General features: G+C 51.0%; 1 long non-coding RNA gene across 2 annotated transcripts; it reads left to right on the top strand.

Moving 5' to 3' along the window:
* Positions 1 to 2,261: 2,261 nt before the first annotated feature.
* LOC121821651 (uncharacterized) lies at positions 2,262 to 9,063 on the top strand. Of its 2 annotated transcripts, XR_013043633.1 has the most exons (4): positions 2,262 to 3,142; positions 4,074 to 4,203; positions 4,307 to 8,007; positions 8,130 to 9,063. It is a non-coding gene; the product is annotated as an uncharacterized LOC121821651 (long non-coding RNA). The 2 variants fall into 2 exon arrangements; XR_006062429.2 differs by having other exon boundaries at positions 4,307 to 9,063.
* The last annotated feature ends 8,486 nt before the right edge of the window (positions 9,064 to 17,549 follow it).

The following is a 17,549-nucleotide window of genomic DNA, read 5'->3' as shown; positions in this document are numbered from 1 at the left end:
TCAAGAAAAAAAACTGAACAAAGAAGATTAGATTCAAGGGTCTCTTTCTGAAAAGAAAAGTGGGGTATAGAAATGATAGGATAAAAGGGTAGATTATTGAATCTACTTTAATTCAAATGACAACTATTAATCTTAAATATTTTACATTGGTATAGATTTTGGTTTATTGATACAAATTTAAAGTAAATTTTGTTATACTATATGTATATTTCTATTCTTGTTTAAAGTATTGTATTTATGCAGCTCATTTAAAATGTAATTTTTAATTAAGAAATACAGATTGATAGTCATCTATAATAGCAAACTTATAGTCATGTTAGGTATGTTTTCATGGTCATACTGAGATAAATTTCAAACAGGCAATCTTCAAACACTTCAAAGACCTACAGAATATGGCATTTAAAATGTTTTAAGAACTTAGGCTTTTCATGACAATGAGACATGTCTACTTCAGAGAAGATAATGGGCATTGAATAAACTCCATATGGAGATAGTTTTCTTTATGGCAAAAGCTAGCCATGTGGGAAAAGAAACTGCCCTTGCCTCAATTGTTGCCAGATACTGCCCAAACTGGGCAAGCAGGCTGAAAAAAAAAAAGGTGACTGCTGAACTTTGCCAAGACAAGATAGGATGGTCCTTTAAAATTCCCTGATTCACAGGAAAGTCTGTCAGGCATGCTAGGCCTGTAGGCCAGAGTTGGATGCCCCAACATCACAGAGGAACTTTGCATGTCAATCCAGACAGCTAGAGGTCTCTGTCATTAAGTAATATTTCACCTTTCTGGGGTCTTTGATGGAGTTGAAGACTAGATAGTTATAGTTTTCCTTAATTTTGATAAAAGATAACTTAGATACAAAACTTTGGACTCACAAAGATAAGATAATAGAGTATTTTCTCTAATTGTGCCAAATACAAATATCACGTAATTCTTACTTGATAACTGTCTTTGTTATATATAATCTTACTATGTTAAAGTTAAAACCTTCCTTTTTAATTAGACAAAAGGGGGAAATGCTGTGAAATAATCCTCTTGTACATGGTAAAGATTTGTCACTTGAATTGGTTTAATAAAACATTGATTGGCTGGTAGCCAGGTAGGATATATATATATATATAGAAGGGTGTGTATGGATGTGCAAAAGCAGAGCCAGACTATCAGAGCAAGATCTGAGCCCACCATGAACTCACCTGCTGAACCTGCCACGGAGCAGGGGGTCTTGGGAGTTGTAGTCCAGGGATTCCACACAGGCAAGTGGGCAGGGAGGACACTGCCGACTGATTGCTTCTCCTGGCTCTGGCAATGTAGGAGACAGAGGGGAGGCCCCGCAGTGCCCCTGTTCTCTGCCCCAAGGCTAATAACAGACATTGCCCTCCTGAGTCCCACTCACAGCCCCACTGATGGCCCCCCTCACATGGTGAGTCCTGCGGCTGGGGTGAGCTGTGGATGCGGCGCTTTGGGTCTACCTCATTGGCTGGGGGGCCATCTCAGAAGTGATCCACAGTCTTCGTCTTCATCTGATGTGCTGGAGGGCAGAGGGTCCCCACTGCGGAGCTCGTGGTGCTGGGGACTGCAGCTCTTGAAAGTCCACCACCCCATCTATTTTTTCCTTTCCCCTCTAACCAGGATGCCCCAGAGTCCAGCAAAAACAGGTGGGTTCTGATGAGCGAAAGAAGAGTGAGAGAGACCCTTCAGAGGTGTTCACAGGGCCCAAGACCGGAGACTCAAATGTAGTTTAGAGCGCCAGACTGCTTCCACAGCAGAACCGCAAGGAGGTCCACAGGGAGAGGCTTTCTTACAGTGGGGTTAGCAAGAGGAAAGACCCCGTAATTTTAGATGACGACCAGCGGGGGGCGCGCCATGCGCCAACACCAATGCATCCCTCAGCAGAGCCTCAGTGATCCATCAGTAAAACGGGGGCAATAACAATGTATGGCGTAGGGATGTTCAGAGAACTACCCAGTGAAACAGCAGCTGAAAGGCATCTGGCACGGTGCTGACTGCATCTCTCTGTGAGACAACCTTCATGAGAGTAATGGAAAAAATTATTAGACGGCTGCGGGGGCGTGGCCGGCTTCGGGGGCGTGGCTGGCTGCGGGGCGTGGCCGGCTGCGGGGCGTGGCTGGCTGCGGGGCGTGGCTGGCTGCGGAGGCGTGGCTGGCTGCGGGGCGTGGCTGGCTGCGGGGCGGGGGCGTGGCTGGCCGCGGGGGCGTGGCTGGCCGCGGGGGCGTGGCTGGCTGCCACTCTGCTCCTACCACGTCTTCCTTCCACTGGAGACTCGGATGATGTCTGTCCTTTTAATACTGGGCAGTGAAATGGCGCTCGCCTGTGGTATGCGCCCCGAGGCTGTGCTAAGGCTGGGGAATGCCTCTGAACAGCTCACGGGCTTGGTCCCGAGTGCCTCCACCCATTCACGGATTTGTAGGGAGGTGGGTCTAGTTGGAGTAAGTGGGTCGCTGCGGATGTGTCCTTAGGGGTGACATCTTGTCCCCAGTCCTTTGCCCTCCCTTGCCCCACCCTCTTTCCCAGCTGCTGTGTGGGGCGAGCATCGGTGATTCACAACACCCTGCCTTAGCACAGACACTGAAATAGCGATCACGGGCTAAGTCTGACATCTTGATCTCAAATATTTTGTCGTAGTGTTGAAAAGTTGACAGAGACTCCAGGGACACAAAGAGGGTTCATGAATCTCCTAGGCCACACGGTTATCGCCTGGAACAATCAATAAGAGAAAATTGAATCACTTTCAAACCTGCGTGCACGGCCGGGAGAGACCGAGCCCTTGTTTAAGAGCCTGCAATCCAGGAGGGGCCAGCGGGCGGCGCCGGAGCACGCCCAGCCTTCCGCCTGCAGCCGGCTCGTGCAGCCAGGGGACGCGCAGTTTTGCAGGACTCGCTCAGCAAGATGGCATCCACTTAGAGGGACTTAGTGGGCAGTGCGGTCCAGTCAGGCCGCGCCGGAAGCGTTTGCATGTCCTCCGGAAGTCTTGGACCTACTTTGCTTCAGCTGTCAACCTGGCACCCACCTACAGTCACCTGGAAAGAGGAAATGTCACCTGAAGAACTGACTCCATCGCCCATGACAGTACCTGCGGGTCATTTTCCCCATTGCTGCTCAATGGAGGGGCAGCCCGCTGTGTGTCAGGTGTTGATCACGGCAACAGGACAGCAAGCTAACCAGAAACCCATCGGACCTCCCCTCCTCTCCTCCTCCCCTCTCCTCCTCTCCTCTCCTCCTCTCCTCCCCTCCCCTCCTCTCCTCTCCTCTCCTCTCCTCCTCTCCTCCTCTCCTCCTCTCCTCTCCTCTCCTCTCCTCTCCTCTCCTCTCCTCTCCTCTCCTCTCCTCTCCTCTCCTCTCCTCTCCTCCCCTCCTCCCCTCCTCTCCTCTCCTCTCCTCTCCTCTCCTCCTCTCCTCCTCTCCTCCTCTCCTCCTCTCCTCTCCTCTCCTCTCCTCTCCTCCTCTCCTCTCCTCTCCTCCTCTCCTCTCCTCCCCTCCTCTCCTCCCCTCCTCTCCTCCCCTCCTCTCCTCCTCTCATCCTCTCCTCTCCTCTCCTCTCCTCTCCTCCTCCCTCTCCTCTCCTCCTCTCCTCTCCTCTCCTCTCCTCTCCTCTCCTCTCCTCCCCTCCTCTCCTCCTCTCATCCTCTCCTCTCCTCTCCTCTCCTCTCCTCTCCTCCTCTCCTCTCCTCTCCTCCTCTCCTCTCCTCTCCTCTCCTCCTCTCCTCTCCTCTCCTCCTCTCCTCTCCTCTCCTCTCCTCCTCTCCTCTCCTCCTCTCCTCTCCTCCTCTCCTCTCCTCTCCTCTCCTCTCCTCCTCTCCTCTCCTCCTCTCCTCCTCTCCTCCTCTCCTCTCCTCCTCTCCTCTCCTCCTCTCCTCCTCACCTCCTCTCCTCCTCTCCTCCTCTCCTCCTCTCCCTCTGCCTTTGTTGGGATTAAAGGTGTGTGCCACTGTGCCTGATTAAACAGACTCTTCATATTTAACAAGCTAAATTCTCACAATGATCTCCCTCTCTCTTTCCCCTTCCTCCTTTTCTCTCTCTTCCTCCTCCTCACCATTTGAAATCGTGTCTTGGTTTGCAGATCCCCCCAGAGGCTGGCCCTGCTGCTGAAGTGAGCTCTTTACCGTGACCAGCGGGTGCGCTCTGAGGGCTCCCTTGGTCCCTTCAGCCGGATCACTTCTTTGTCTTCCTCTTTGTCCGGTGATTTTGAGGTATGGACTATGTATGCAAATCACCTTTTTCATTTATTTATTGTTTACTTGCCATGTGTTCAGCATGACCCCTTTACACCCGCATTTTCTGGGCCTGGCACAGGGCACCGGCGCGTTGGAAATGCCCTGGTAGATGTGCTCAAGAATGTGTCACTGCTAAGTGAACCGATGGTGCATCCTCACCACCCAGCCTGGGCATTCCTGAACATAGCTGGGCAAGCTCCTGGAAATCCAGCCCTTGGAGGTGTCATCTGCGACACTAGGAATTCAGCTGGCCAGTAGCACCCAGAGAGCAGCTGTCTGAGAAGTCATTCCAAAAGGGAGGTGCCTAGCAAAGCCCCGAGCTCTGCCCGCCACACAGTTCCAGCTGGCAGGCCTGGGAAGGGCCTGTTCTTCAGCTGACAATCCCTGGGATAAAACTAGCAAACAGAAACCATGCAATGGCCTCAGAAGCCTGGGCTTCACCCTCATTTGGGTGCCAGTAAGAAGGAGACTGAACCATTAAGAGGTGAGCTAGTGAGTGCTTTTATGTTTCTGAAGGTACACTCTGGAAGGGAAGACTTCTCAGTGATCTACAGATTCAATAAGATGCCTGTCTAAATGTGAATGTTGGGCTAAGGACACAGCTTCGAGGCACTGTACTTGACTAGCTGGCACGAGACCTTGGCTTAGCAGCAGCTGAAACGTCCATCACAGAAGAATGGAGTCAAGCAGGTGTGGTGCATCTGTACCACGGAATAGCATTTGGCTTGGTAAAGGAGGAGCTCCAGCTATTCGTGACAGGATGGCTGAACCCAGAATACATTGTGCTAAGTCGAATAAGTCTGTCCACAGGGACATATGGCAGGGTTCTAATTATAGGAAGTTTCTAGTAGCCAAAATGCTTAGCGTCCCTGAATAGAATGGTGTTGCCGAGCCTGGAGAGAATCTGTAGAGCCGTTCTTCAGTGGAAACAAGTTCAGTTAAGCCGCGAGCAGTTCAGTGCCTTTAACGGGCAGCGCAGAGAGGATGGGTTTCCTGTGCTGGGTTGCGATTGAAAACAAAACCAAAACACCAGGCAAATCTGGATATTGGTTGAGGTGTTTAGTGCCATGCTGGGTTGGGGATATCTGGGCTAGATTTTATGCAGAAACTCACCAGCATGCACACATTAAATTTGTATGTTTCTGTATATCAGTCACACCTCAGTAAGTTTAACACACAAAAAAGGAAAGTCACATAATAAATTAGAATGCCTCTGTAAAGATACCATGTCCCATTAATAGCTTGAACAAATTCCTACAAAAATCTGAGCTGTCTAATTTTAAATATTGAAACGTTGGTTTAAAATTTCAGATGGAAACTCATGACTTAAATCTAAAGAACTTGAGGAAGGACAAGGGTGGAAGGCTCACACTGTCCCAGGTGAAGGCTGGGGAAGAGCAATCTCTCCGGTTCCAAGCACCATGGAGAAGCAAAGAGAACTCACTGTAAAGACACGATGCTCAGATGAACAGCCTAGAGCTGGGGGTTGGGAAGCCCTCACATGGGTGGTCAGTTGATTTTCACTGGGGGTGACAAAGCCACTGGATGGAAAAAGGGAGTCTTTTCAACAAACAGTGTCTAAATGACTGTGTACATTTCTTCTTCTCCTTGCTGTGACAAAACCACACACACTCACACACGCATGCACACACGCAGACACACACACACTGTGGGTAGGGGGTTCCTTTGGCTTGCAGAGGTCATACAGTCCATCGTGGTCATGGGATAGCACGGAAAACATTTATGCATCAAGAACTACAACCCACAAAACGGAAGGAAGTGGGGGCTTATAAGAGTCAATCTCTCAAACTATAAGGAATACTAACAATGGTAAAAACGTCACAAAGCTACATTCTACACTAAAAAATGCAGATATTCTACAGAGAAGTTGTGCTAATTGTCAATCTGAAGGTACATCATTTACAATAACTAGTCATGTGGGAAGTACAACCAAAGATACGGAGAGAACCCACACCCATTAGAACGGTTACAGGAAAGAAACGGTAACATTGGCGGGGACCTGCGGAGAGGTCTGAGCCTTCGTCCCCGGTGCAAAGACAGAGGGCTAAACAGTTACCAGGTAGACAGGAATCTGACCTCTAGGTGTGCAGCCAGGAACCTTCACCATGCTCCCGTGAAAGCCTCCCTATGAACATTGGTTGCAGCCACGTAGCCAATACGTTAAAGGAAATGATGCCGCTGACTGAGGGCTGGGTGGGAAACACCAGCTCACATATGGAATCACTGCCGCAGAAAAGGTGTGTTGGGGCACACTCTCAACATGGATGAACCTCGAAAACATTTTGCTTATTCAAGTGAGCTAGACAGAGAAGGCAGCCTACCCGGAAAATGAAGGCATTTCTGGGGCTGGCAGGTGGGTGTGGAGAAAGGTGGACTGGTACCAGGTACAGAGTTTCCTTCCAGGGCAACTCTGTCAGTAAAACTTACATCCTGGGGCTGGAGAGATGACGCACAGTGGTTCAAAGCACTGGCTACTCGTCCAAGGACAGGGGTTTGATCCCCAGGATTCACATGCTGGCTCACAACCATCTCTAACTCCAGTTCCCAGAGATCTGATGCCCTCTTCTGGCCTAAAGCCATTTTGCAAGTGTGGGTTTTATGAAATATGGTGTGATGTTTTTGTGATTTGTTTCCATGGTGCGTCAAACCAACTAGTTACTGCTGGAGTCAGCAACTGAATTCCTAGAGACTGCAGTGGGCTGTAAGTGGGATGTTTGAGACTCGGCCTTATGCCAGTTGCTCATTTAGATGCTTCTGAGTGGAAAGACAGCTTCTTTTCTTTATCGGGGATCAGCCCCCACATGCAAACTTTGAATTCATTGTTATCTTTTCCATGTTCGGCAGCAAGTTGCCAGGAAATGCTTTTGTGGAGATGGCAGCTCATCTTCCTGGTAGAAGAAGTGCATTAGGATCTCTTTATCTCTAGCTGCTGGGGAGCCTCTGGGGCAGAGCAGAGCTTAGGATAGCAGCCCCTGGATTTGGTGTGTGTCTTAGTCACTGTGCTATTGCTGTGAAGAGACACCATGACGATTTGTAGAAGAAAGCATTTAAATGGGGGCTTGCTCATGGTTTCAGAGGGTAAGTCCCTGGTTATCACGGTGGGAAAAATGGGAATGGGCACGCAGACATGCTGAGGCAGGAGCTGAGAGCTTACATCTGATCCACAAGCAGGAGGCAGAGACAGAAAGGCTGGGCCTGGTGTGGGCTTTTGAAACCTCAACCCCCACCCCCTGTGACATCTCCTCTAACAAGGCCACACCTCCTGATCCTTCCCAAAACAGTTCCACCAACTAGAGACTAAGCATTCAATATCTGAGCCTATGGGGGCCATTTGCATTCAAACCACCACGCTGTGCATTTAAAATACCTACAAAGATTGAATATATAGAAATACCTTTATTTTTCATTTTAATTTTTGAGACTTTCTGAGTGTAATGCATTTACATTCTATCCTTCCTCTCTCCACTCCAGCTCCCACTGTATAGCCCCTCCAGGACCTCCCTGCTCAAATTCATGACACACACACATATATACAAAATCTACTGAGCTCAGTTAGTGTCGCCCGTATGTCCTCAGGCTTGAGTAACCGCCCAAGGTCTGTCTTCCTTCCTCAGCAGCCGTTGACTATCTGTGGCTCTTCATCTAGGGCTGGGCCTCGGGAACTTTCCCCAACCCGTGTGGTGTGTGACTGGTGTGTTGGGAATTCGTGGACAGCTTCCCTGTTATGTCTGGAAGGCACCACCTCAGACAGCTCTCACGGTCTGTCCTCCTCTTCCACTCTAGTCCCTAGCCTTGGGTGTGAGCGTGTTACCCATGTCCCACTTGAGGCCGAGCTCTTCACCATTGCTTATCTCTTGACCTGCTGTGCGTCTCTCTGATAGCCTCCATCTGCTGCAGAAAGAAGCTTCTGTGATGAGGGGCGAGACACTCATCTAGAGACACTTATCCAGTACCCTCCACTGAGATGAGGCACGAAACACCAAGACACTGGCGGGTGAGGCTGCCTGCTCCTGGTGGCCTTCAGGCCGAGCTGGGGATAGTGCTCAGCTCCTTGGTGTCTCAGTTCCCTGTTCTTCAACATAGATCTGCCACCAGGACCTGCTTGCTAGTATTTCATCATTTTGAAAATAAACAGGAAAAAAAAAAAAAACCCTGAAGAAAAATGTCTGGTACTTCATAAGTGCTACCTAAAAAATCTTGTTATGTGTCTGGAGGAATTAACAGGACCTGGTGTCACGGTGACTTCAGGAGGGCACTTGGTCACAGCTCCAGGGGGTAGAGCCTTACTGGCAGCCTCAGAGGTCTGAGACTCTTCAGCTCCTGGAAAAGTCAGTGGTGTCATGTGATGTAGGGTGTGGCGGTGAGGGACCATGACTTCTACCTTATGATTGAGCACACTGCATTTAGATAACTGGATTCCCCCAGCACGGCACAGGGCAGTACTGACTGCAGGGCGGAGAAACCTGTTCAGAGATTCCTGACCCTCGGAGATCTCTGGGTCATGCCCTGGATAGCAAACTAGGACTCATCATCATTTTCCCAAATCCTCCTGCCTCAAGGTGGCGAAAGCGAAATGATTGGTTTCCTTGAAAAGGGCCTTGGCCCGAATCCTGAGTCAACTCTGGGCTTTTCACCCTCTGAGCTGACAGACATGGCCTTTCCTCTGGTTGAAGCCCTGCTGAACCCCAGGGGCCCACATGCCACTGCCCTCCACACCCTGAGGGCCAGTGGTCTGCTGAATTGCCAACTGGCTCAGAACTCAGAGCATTCCAAACCAACCGCCTGCCCGGCAGTTGCATAGGTAATCAACCTCTCCCTAACTGACCATATCTGGAGACAAGCACTGAAGCCCAAAGAAGCGGCAAAGCGGCTGCTTGGCTTCAGATGTCTCAGGGAAAGTCTTTTGGGTTTTTGTTGACTAAGTCTGACCTAGCGGCTGAGTATGGGGACAGAGGCCGGGCTGGGAGCTGCCGCTTACAGCCTTTGCTCACAGTCTCAGTACTGATATGCAAACAGCAGTCATTGGCGAGCGCCTGCAAGACCTGCAGAGAGGGGAGGGGCAGTGTCCACTCTGGTGTTTCCCAGGTGCCCCTGGGAGGCTGCAGGCCCTGCTGGCACAGACGCAGCTTTCCTAGCCTGGGGCCTCAGTTTCTGGTGTGTCTTACGTTCGAATGTTTTAGTGTCTTTGCTTCTTAATCCGCAGTCTTAGAAAACAGATTTAAAACGGGTGGCTGTTGACACACCGGTGGCTGAAGGCCATAAGAAATTATAGTTTTCAGGTTCCTGGTTCTCCTGTTCTTGACCTCCAGGGTCCAGACGAGTCAGTGCAAGACTTAGGAAGAAGGGTCTCTCAGTGTGCTGGGAACTTAAGGCGTATGTGGGGCTGACGGCAGGACACGGCTCTTCCTGAGAGGAGGCAATACCGTGACCAAAGCCTGGGCGTGGTTGCTGGCTAGCCTGTACTCAGGTCCCACGTGAGCCACGTGACATGGGGAAGCTGCTCCACCTTCTGTCCTCAGTTCCTGCTCTGTGATACTGGAATGTTCTTAGGGCCTACTTGCTAGTGCCACGTTGTGAGGTGTAGCAGGAAACCTCAGACGAAGCCTGAGCAAGAGTGGCTGCTGCGTTTGTGGTGTGCCTGAGCTGGAGGCATCATGGGCCAGAGTGTGAGCCAGATGTGAGAAGTGGCTGTTATCTTGCAAGGAAATGTGGGCGGAAGGTGTTACATGGAAGATAAGTCAGGTTCCCGTGGGTCTGGTGCCTTGTAGCTTATGCAGAGGATCTGTTATCACCACATCGACCTTGCCGGGGGAGTTGTGTGTGAGTTGAGCCGTGGTTGGTTGGACCCACTGTTATAGCTGGGCAGGGAGGACAGGCCCAAGATGTGAAACACTGGTTCACAAGAGTCCTCTGATCAGAGGCAAGGGCCTCCTTCATTCCATTCCCCAAATTTTGTCAGCCCCAGGGGGCTATGGAGATAGGTAGATGTATGAGGCCTGAGACAAGAAAACGGTCAAGTCTGGATCAACCCTGACCAAATAAGCTATGCTATTTTCCCTTTGCAGAAGCCAGGGCAGCCCACTTCAGGTCCCAGTTCCCCAGCATCTTTACCTATCAGCTTCCTCCTGGAGGTCAGATGACTGACTCCCTGAGGAGCTAGTGGGGTCCTCTGGCTCCAAAGCGGCTCAGATCTCAGGCCTTTTCCAAACCACTTACAGGACGTTCTCGCAGTGACTAAGCTTGGATTTAACTGGCCAGGCCTAGATGAAATGTTACCGCTAACTTTTAGAGATGAACTGGCCCAGGTGTCCCATGCCACAGAGGCTAGTTGAGGGAGCTGCCACACACCCATGTGTGGTCACCACTGATCTGACAGCAGGTGGAGGAAGACCTGGCTGAGAACAGACAGCATCTGCGCCCACTAAGTGCTCCTTCCCGCCCTCCCCCTTCAGCAGAACCTACTCCCACAGCCTGTTAACCGGCCCAGATGCTGTGGTCCAGGGCTGGGGACATCGCTCCTCTTTAAAAGCCCCCTTGATGGCCACTCCACCAGAGAGCCGTCCTTGCAGACTATCTAGGCCCTGCCTCAGTGAAATGCCTACTGTTCCTCCTCCTCACTCCCAGTGCCCAACAGAGGGATCACGTCCTCATCAGCCCCATGAGCATCTTACCCTGGAATCTTAAGTTTCTTCTCTTTCCGAACATCTCTGATAGATGTCAATGGTTGGCAAATCTGGTCAGGCACATTTGGTCTGTCATTCACCTTTCCCGTGGTGTTTACTGTTGATCCGAAGAGAACAGTGTGGCCAAGTTTCTTCCTCCCAGATCCATGCTCTGTAGGAGAGGGCATCATTTCTGCCTGAAATATTGGGTAGAATTCAGATGTAGCTCCCTGGCATGAAGCATGCTTTATTGAAAAATGTACCTTTCTGCTGTTTTAACTGATACTAGTTATTTCACAGTATGACTAGATACGGACTATCACTCCCTATAAATTTATACCCCTGCTGTCCATACCCTGGGCGTTGTAGTTACTGTGGCTCAGTCGCGATGGCAGTCTCCTGGGGGGGTGGGGGGAGAATGTCTAACTTGAAAGGTTACAAGTGCAGAGTGAGTGAGGACTGAGCATTCTGAGCACATTAGCATGAGCGGGGCAAGAGGCTGATTTCATGTTTCCCAGGGCTTCCGCTGTGGAGCTGAGATGCCAGAACTTGGCAACTGTACTCACAAAATTCACTACGGTCTGCCTTGTGTGGGCTGCTTGTACTTCGATAGATATTTTCAGCAACAGTAGACATATCTGGCTTAAGGTTAAAACCTCCAGCTTTAAATATGCAACGTATTTCCGAAACTAGTTCTAAAGCTACATAATTAAAACGTAAATGATGATGGGTTTGGTCTGGTAAGAGGACAAGATGGCTCCTGTCCTCTGACTTCAGGCTTGATGTGAATGTCTCACTTTGGGGACCTCAGGTCACTGCTCCCCCCGAGTGTTGCTCTGAGCATCTGTAGCACAGACACAGGATCTGGTCACTGGGGGGCACAGTGAGAGATTAGGGAGCAGAGCCACCTTGTGGGGAAGCTGTGTAGGACTCCAGGCCTCCTCAGCCCTAGGAGGTGGCCTTGGGCTCCAAGGCCAGACTTCTTTTTTCGGATAAGGACATTGTGGCTACAAACCGTTAGGTTTAGGGAAGGGCCTGGTTCAGACAAAAGGTTTATGAGACGACATGGCAGTCCAAAAGCTTCAGCCACGTAGGGGACCACAGTGTATTCTTTTAGTCTCAGGGAATGATGGAGGGGTGGGGTGCCCTTGCACCTGGAGGGAGTAGGCCCAGGTCTGCTGACATCATCTAAGTTGCCAGCTCTCCTTTGCGGCTTGGGCTGCGCCAGGTGTTTAGCCAGTTCTTAGGACATTTCTGGATAAGTATGCGGGAAATCCCACAAAACAATGGGCGAGTTAATGGAAGTTTCCTCCCTTCCTGCGACCTTCTCTTTTAGGTCTCTGCCCCCTGGAAGGCCTGTGTCCCCCTTGCAATAAACAGCCTCTCAGGAGCACACCTCCCCAGCCTCCCTCTACAGCTGGAAGAGGTTGTTCCAGCCTTGGGATGGAAAGGGCTCAGCTCCATCAGGCACCCTGAGAAGCAGAGGCCCTGCTGACCATGGTGGATCCGTGCCCTGCACTGTGAACATGGGCAGCTTCCAGGAGTTTCTTCCTTTTCCTGAAAATAATTATTTTTCCCGTTGCCATCAAACTTTGTCTGTGCCTTTCAATAGAAGCAGTTACGCTGTGGTAGTTTATATATGTATATATACATACATGTCTTCAAGTATTTCAGTATAATAATGAAATGCCACTTAAAATAGAATAAATCCAAGTATACCTGTGTCAGCACAAAAAAAGTGAAAGGAACACACGTAATTCATGGTCCTGTCCTCAACACAACCCGAACTGAAGCTGCCGTGGGTTTACTTTGATCTCTTAGTTGTGCTTTGCTTATTACACACATATGGAAAGTCTATAGAACCCAGTACCTTCAGTACCACGAGGCCTCCCCAGAGCCACGCAGGCCCCACTGAGGCAGAGGACCCCAGAACTTGCACACGTCCCAGCTGTCTTGGAGGCTGCAGGTAGCCCTCACGGGATCCCTGACTCTGCTCAGCACCCATGGGAATTGCCCTGTTGGCGCAAGTGAGCCGTCTTACCCTACTCGATGCTTTTCTCTACTCCGATTTCCCCAAGTAGCCTGAAAGAAGGTGGTCAGGGTCGCCGCAGCACCGTGCAGCACACTCTGTGGCATGGAGTGCGCTCGCTGGCTTACCATCTTCTCTCATGACACCCTCCTTCCTTCTTCTGATGCCCGCCGACATCCTCACTGCTCTCTGTGGATTCCAAAGAGAGAATCATGATGATGAGTGCCCAGGGTCCCAGTGCAGGAGAGCTGGGCTGGGGGCAGGGTGTGCACAGAGCGGCAGAGCGGAGCCCAGCTGTTGCAGCCCACAACCTAGTTCCTCAGGATTGCTCAGCACTAATGTTCAGCAATATGAAAACCTAAGAAGAGGTTCTGGAGGGGGCCCTTTTCAGACAGGGAGGTCCCATGGACCTCAGCTGTGTGGAGGAGACTCATGAAAGTGCAAAGGGGATGAAACAGGAGGCCACGAGGGAAGGGCCAAAGCGGAAGCAATGGCAGGCTTTTTCCTTCACAGTTCACAAAGTCAGTGGAGGCAATGGCATGCTTTTTCCTTCACAGTTCACAAAGTCAGTGGAGGCAATGACATGCTCTTTGTTTCTCAGTTTTGGCCGGCGCAGAGCAGTGGCACCAATGGGGCAGCCATGGGAAATGAGTGTTTCAGTCGTGGTGATTATCTTGGGTCGGCCTTAAAAATTTAATCCTCACACCAGCTCTGCATTCGGAGGCATCGGAGATAACGAACCCAAGGTTAGAGGTGTCAGGACTTGTTCAACCCCCTCACCCGGCAGGGAAGGGAAGGAGCTAGAGCCCTGACAGCTGGTGCTGGAGCTTCTGATGCCCGGAAGGACTGGAAGGGGCGTATCTGACAGCCACAAGGGTGTTGGAACCTGAGAGCTCGGTAGCATTGCGCTTGGCGCAATGGGTCTCGGAGGACAGGAGACCTCCACCCCTGCTTCCCAGAGGCCAATGGCTATCCCTTCCCGCACCTTTTCTGGGATCCTGCCAGGCCACAGAGAGAGGGGTTCTAGGCAAGATGGACACAAGCCTCACATAAGTGAGCAAGTTGAAATAAGATTGGGTGAGTGGTAGAGGCACTAGGATTCTAGGGCACACACAGCAATCTCAGGGGAGACCTTCTTGTCCTCATCGGCTCTATAGGATCCAGAGAAGGAGGCTGTTAAATATATAGTAAGCAAGGGAAAAGCTATGTACCAGGGAATGGATAGTGGGATGGTTGGTGATAGATAAATAGGGGAAATCCTTAAGTAGGGTCCTCAAATCATGCAGGGGAAATCAGCTCAGAAGTGGAGGCAGTCAACGAGAGTTCCTGACTGAGATTTCTCTCCATGGCTGAACTTCCAGCTCTCTACTTCTCTTTCCCATTGCAGGCATTTTTTGTTTGTTTGTTTTGTTTTATTGAAACATGGTTTCTCTGTGTATCCCTGGCTCTCCTGGAACTCACTCTGTAGACCAGGCTGGCCCAGAACTCACAGATCCTCCTGCCTCTGCCTCCCAAGCGCTAGAATTAGAGGTGTGCGCCATCACCACCCAACTTCCCACTGCAGGCATTTTTATATCATGAAGCAAACAGCAGTAACTTCTGTTGGAAATGGCTCCACCTTCCAGCTGTTCTCAGGGGCACAGTGTATTTCTTTTTGGGCTGCTTTGCTGTTCTCTGCTCCCTGTCACAGAGTTAGTGGGGCCGTCCCCAGACAAAGGACTCTGGAGGACAATTTGAGGCAAACACGCTTAGGTCTGAAATCAGGGGGCCACCTTGACTGCCAAAGCCAGCTTTTCAGGGAGTTCAAGCAACCCATACAATTTATCAGTATCATGTACATGGCACCACTCAGGGCTGGCCTGCCCTGTAACCTAGGAGTGCTGAAAGTGAAGAGAGAGGAGGTGAGCTTCCCATCTCCACTTGGCATACGTGAGGGCTGCCGTCGGCAGGTTCACAGGATGGAGCCTGTGAGCAAATCCCGTCCCAGCAGCTTCCTCTCATGGGGCCACATTGTGCATCTCTTGCACACAGTTCCCAGGGGGCGCTACCAGCCCAGCTAAAGGGTTTGATATTTGCTGTGGCAAAGGTGGGAAAGGAACCCTCCCGGGGAAAAACCACCTTTAAACACCAGAGCGAGAGAGGATGGCTGTACAGCCAGCGCCAGCACACTCCACGCCGGACTATTGGAGTATGCAGACGACAAGCAGATTGCTGCATACATTTCCTTTTTAATGCTCAATGGATGCCGCCTGACTGCTCTTGACACTGTCTCTCACTGGGCCCTACCTGGAGCACTGTCCCTGCCTGAGAGTCTTCGTTCTCATCTTGGAGTCGAGGTACTCAGTGAAGCTCCTTTTCAGGCTCACACCCAGAAGCAGTAAGGCAGTAGTGACTGGTACTCCTCTGCCTGCACCTGTTAGGATCACTGTGGCTCTCACAGCACCCTGGCTCCTTCCTCAGGACTATTTGGTTCATACTCTGAGTCTGTCCAGTCAGAGGTCTTTCACAAGACACTACAAACAGTTGCAAACTTTAAGATGAGGAAGAGGAGCCAAAGCAAGCCTGTGGAAACCTCACTTTCTTATCGCCAGTGGGTCATTACAGCTCCAGCTACAGCCACATCACCCTGAGGTTCTACTGTGACAGACAGACTTTTGCATTAGGTGAGCTTGGAAAGCATGCCATGGCAGAAGTTGAGTCAGAAACACCAGCAGGTGCCCAAGCAAAGAATATGTTCTTGATCACCAGAGGCATGCAGCTCTATGGGGCATCTGAGACGGGGCAAGTGTGGCTAAAGGATTAGATTCTATTTAATTCCCTAATGAAACACATGAATTACTAAAGCACATTCATGCAGTGGCCGCACTGGATAGCACTGACTTCTAGACTCCGAGGAAGAGGAAGACGGGATTTTCTGTTCTGGGGCTTCCCTTGTGGAAGAGTTGGCTACTGGATGGGGTCACTCATTTATGGGTATTCCCTGGGTACATGCACTCTGTGAGGCCCTGGGGGTGTTGAAATAATGAAGGCCACATGTAGGTCCAGAGGGAGCCCGGCAAGGACTGTACAAATGGGATGGGAGAAGCCTGCAAACACTGCATCAACACAGCAGAGTCGTGGGAGATGGGGGCAGGGCGCGGTCGCTGGGACCCCAGCCTCCTGTCCCCTAGCGCTGTGTTGGAGCCGGGGCAGGTATAGGCACAGGTGTGACCCAGCACACTGGACAGGGTGAGGAGTGAACTTTCACATGACCGAGGGAGGTCCCAGCCAAGGAGAACGCTGGTCAGAAACTCATGGGGGGGAGGCTGTGCGGGGCTGAGCACAGTCACGGGAGAGCCGAGAACTCCAGGCACCGATCCTGCTCTAGAGGAGGAACCAAGATCCCTCTATCTGTGAGCAGAACATGGAGTGTGGGACTGACAGTCTTAACCCACGTCGGAGATGCTGTCAAGATGGCATCCTCAGGGGACAGCAGGGGCCACTGTGAGAGAAGCTCCATCAGCGTGTGGAGCGTGTGGAGCGCGTCCTGCCCGGGGGCCCACGGCACCCATGGTCCCTGCAGCTAGCAAGCTCTGCCGCTGTGCTGGTGACGTGGCCTCGTGTGGCTTTCTGTTTAAACAAACCACAGAGTCATCTCAGAGGCAGAGGTGACTTCCAGGAGCAGAGAAAAAGAGGGGCTGGGCCACACCTCGGCTTCAGGAAAACCAGGCTGTGGAGCCCCTCTGTCTGTCCTGACACTGCTCTGTCCTTCAACGTTTGTTTTTGCCGTCTAGGTCTGAGGAATAGAAATCTGCCTCCTCTCCTGCCTCCCACCAGATCTCACAAAGGAAGGTGCTTGGCACACCATAGCAGCTGAGGAAGTGGAACAGGGGAGTGGCCACATCTCCTTGGGTGTCTCAGAAGAGACCCACGCTGTGCAGAGATTTCAGCCATGGCCCCTGTGCCCTGCTCATTCCCATGTGGAAGGGGTGCAGAGATAAAGTGGCCACGGCTAGACTCTGCTGGCGAGCCCCACCTTCCTGGCTGTTACATAGCCCGCGGTCTACAGCTTTCTCCTTCCCAGCTTCAACCCCAGCCCAAGCTTGCCTCCCTTGTGGTATACACTGTCCAGCCGCAAAGTGGGGTTTGTGGCTTTGACTCAGAAAGGAATTTCAGGACTAGCCATTATGAAGCAGAGTCCAGGTTTAATGAAGATTTTAATATAGACTCAAGGGTAGGATTAAGAGGAAACGGTGATGTTCAGAAACAAGACACGACTAAGAGGACAGGCCTGGGCGTCTGGGAGAATCCACATGGTTGTCTTCCAATAGCTGCTGTATGTGGGACTTTGGTGAGGTTTGAAGCTGTCATCCAAGTGTGGCCGTGCTCTAAATGGGAGCACAGGGTGGTTCCTGCGGGCCCCTGACAGGATTACAGTTGATAAGGTTAAAGTCTAGACCACAGGGATGCAGAAAGTGGATATTTTCACTGTAAGCAAAAGTAGCAGTCTGAGATTCTCAGTAAATGTCGGGGAAGAGGAGAGAGGCCCTTCCCAAGGTCATAAGCCCCTTTTGTTACTTTAACATGAGCCTATGGAAGCAAGGAATGTGAATTCTTGTTGGGGCCTTTGC

Source organism: Peromyscus maniculatus, chromosome 12, assembly GCF_049852395.1.
Source record: "Peromyscus maniculatus bairdii isolate BWxNUB_F1_BW_parent chromosome 12, HU_Pman_BW_mat_3.1, whole genome shotgun sequence".
NCBI classification, from domain to species: Eukaryota; Metazoa; Chordata; class Mammalia; order Rodentia; family Cricetidae; genus Peromyscus; species Peromyscus maniculatus.
Note: the sequence above shows the minus strand (reverse complement) of the source record. Positions and strands in the feature narration are given on the sequence as shown.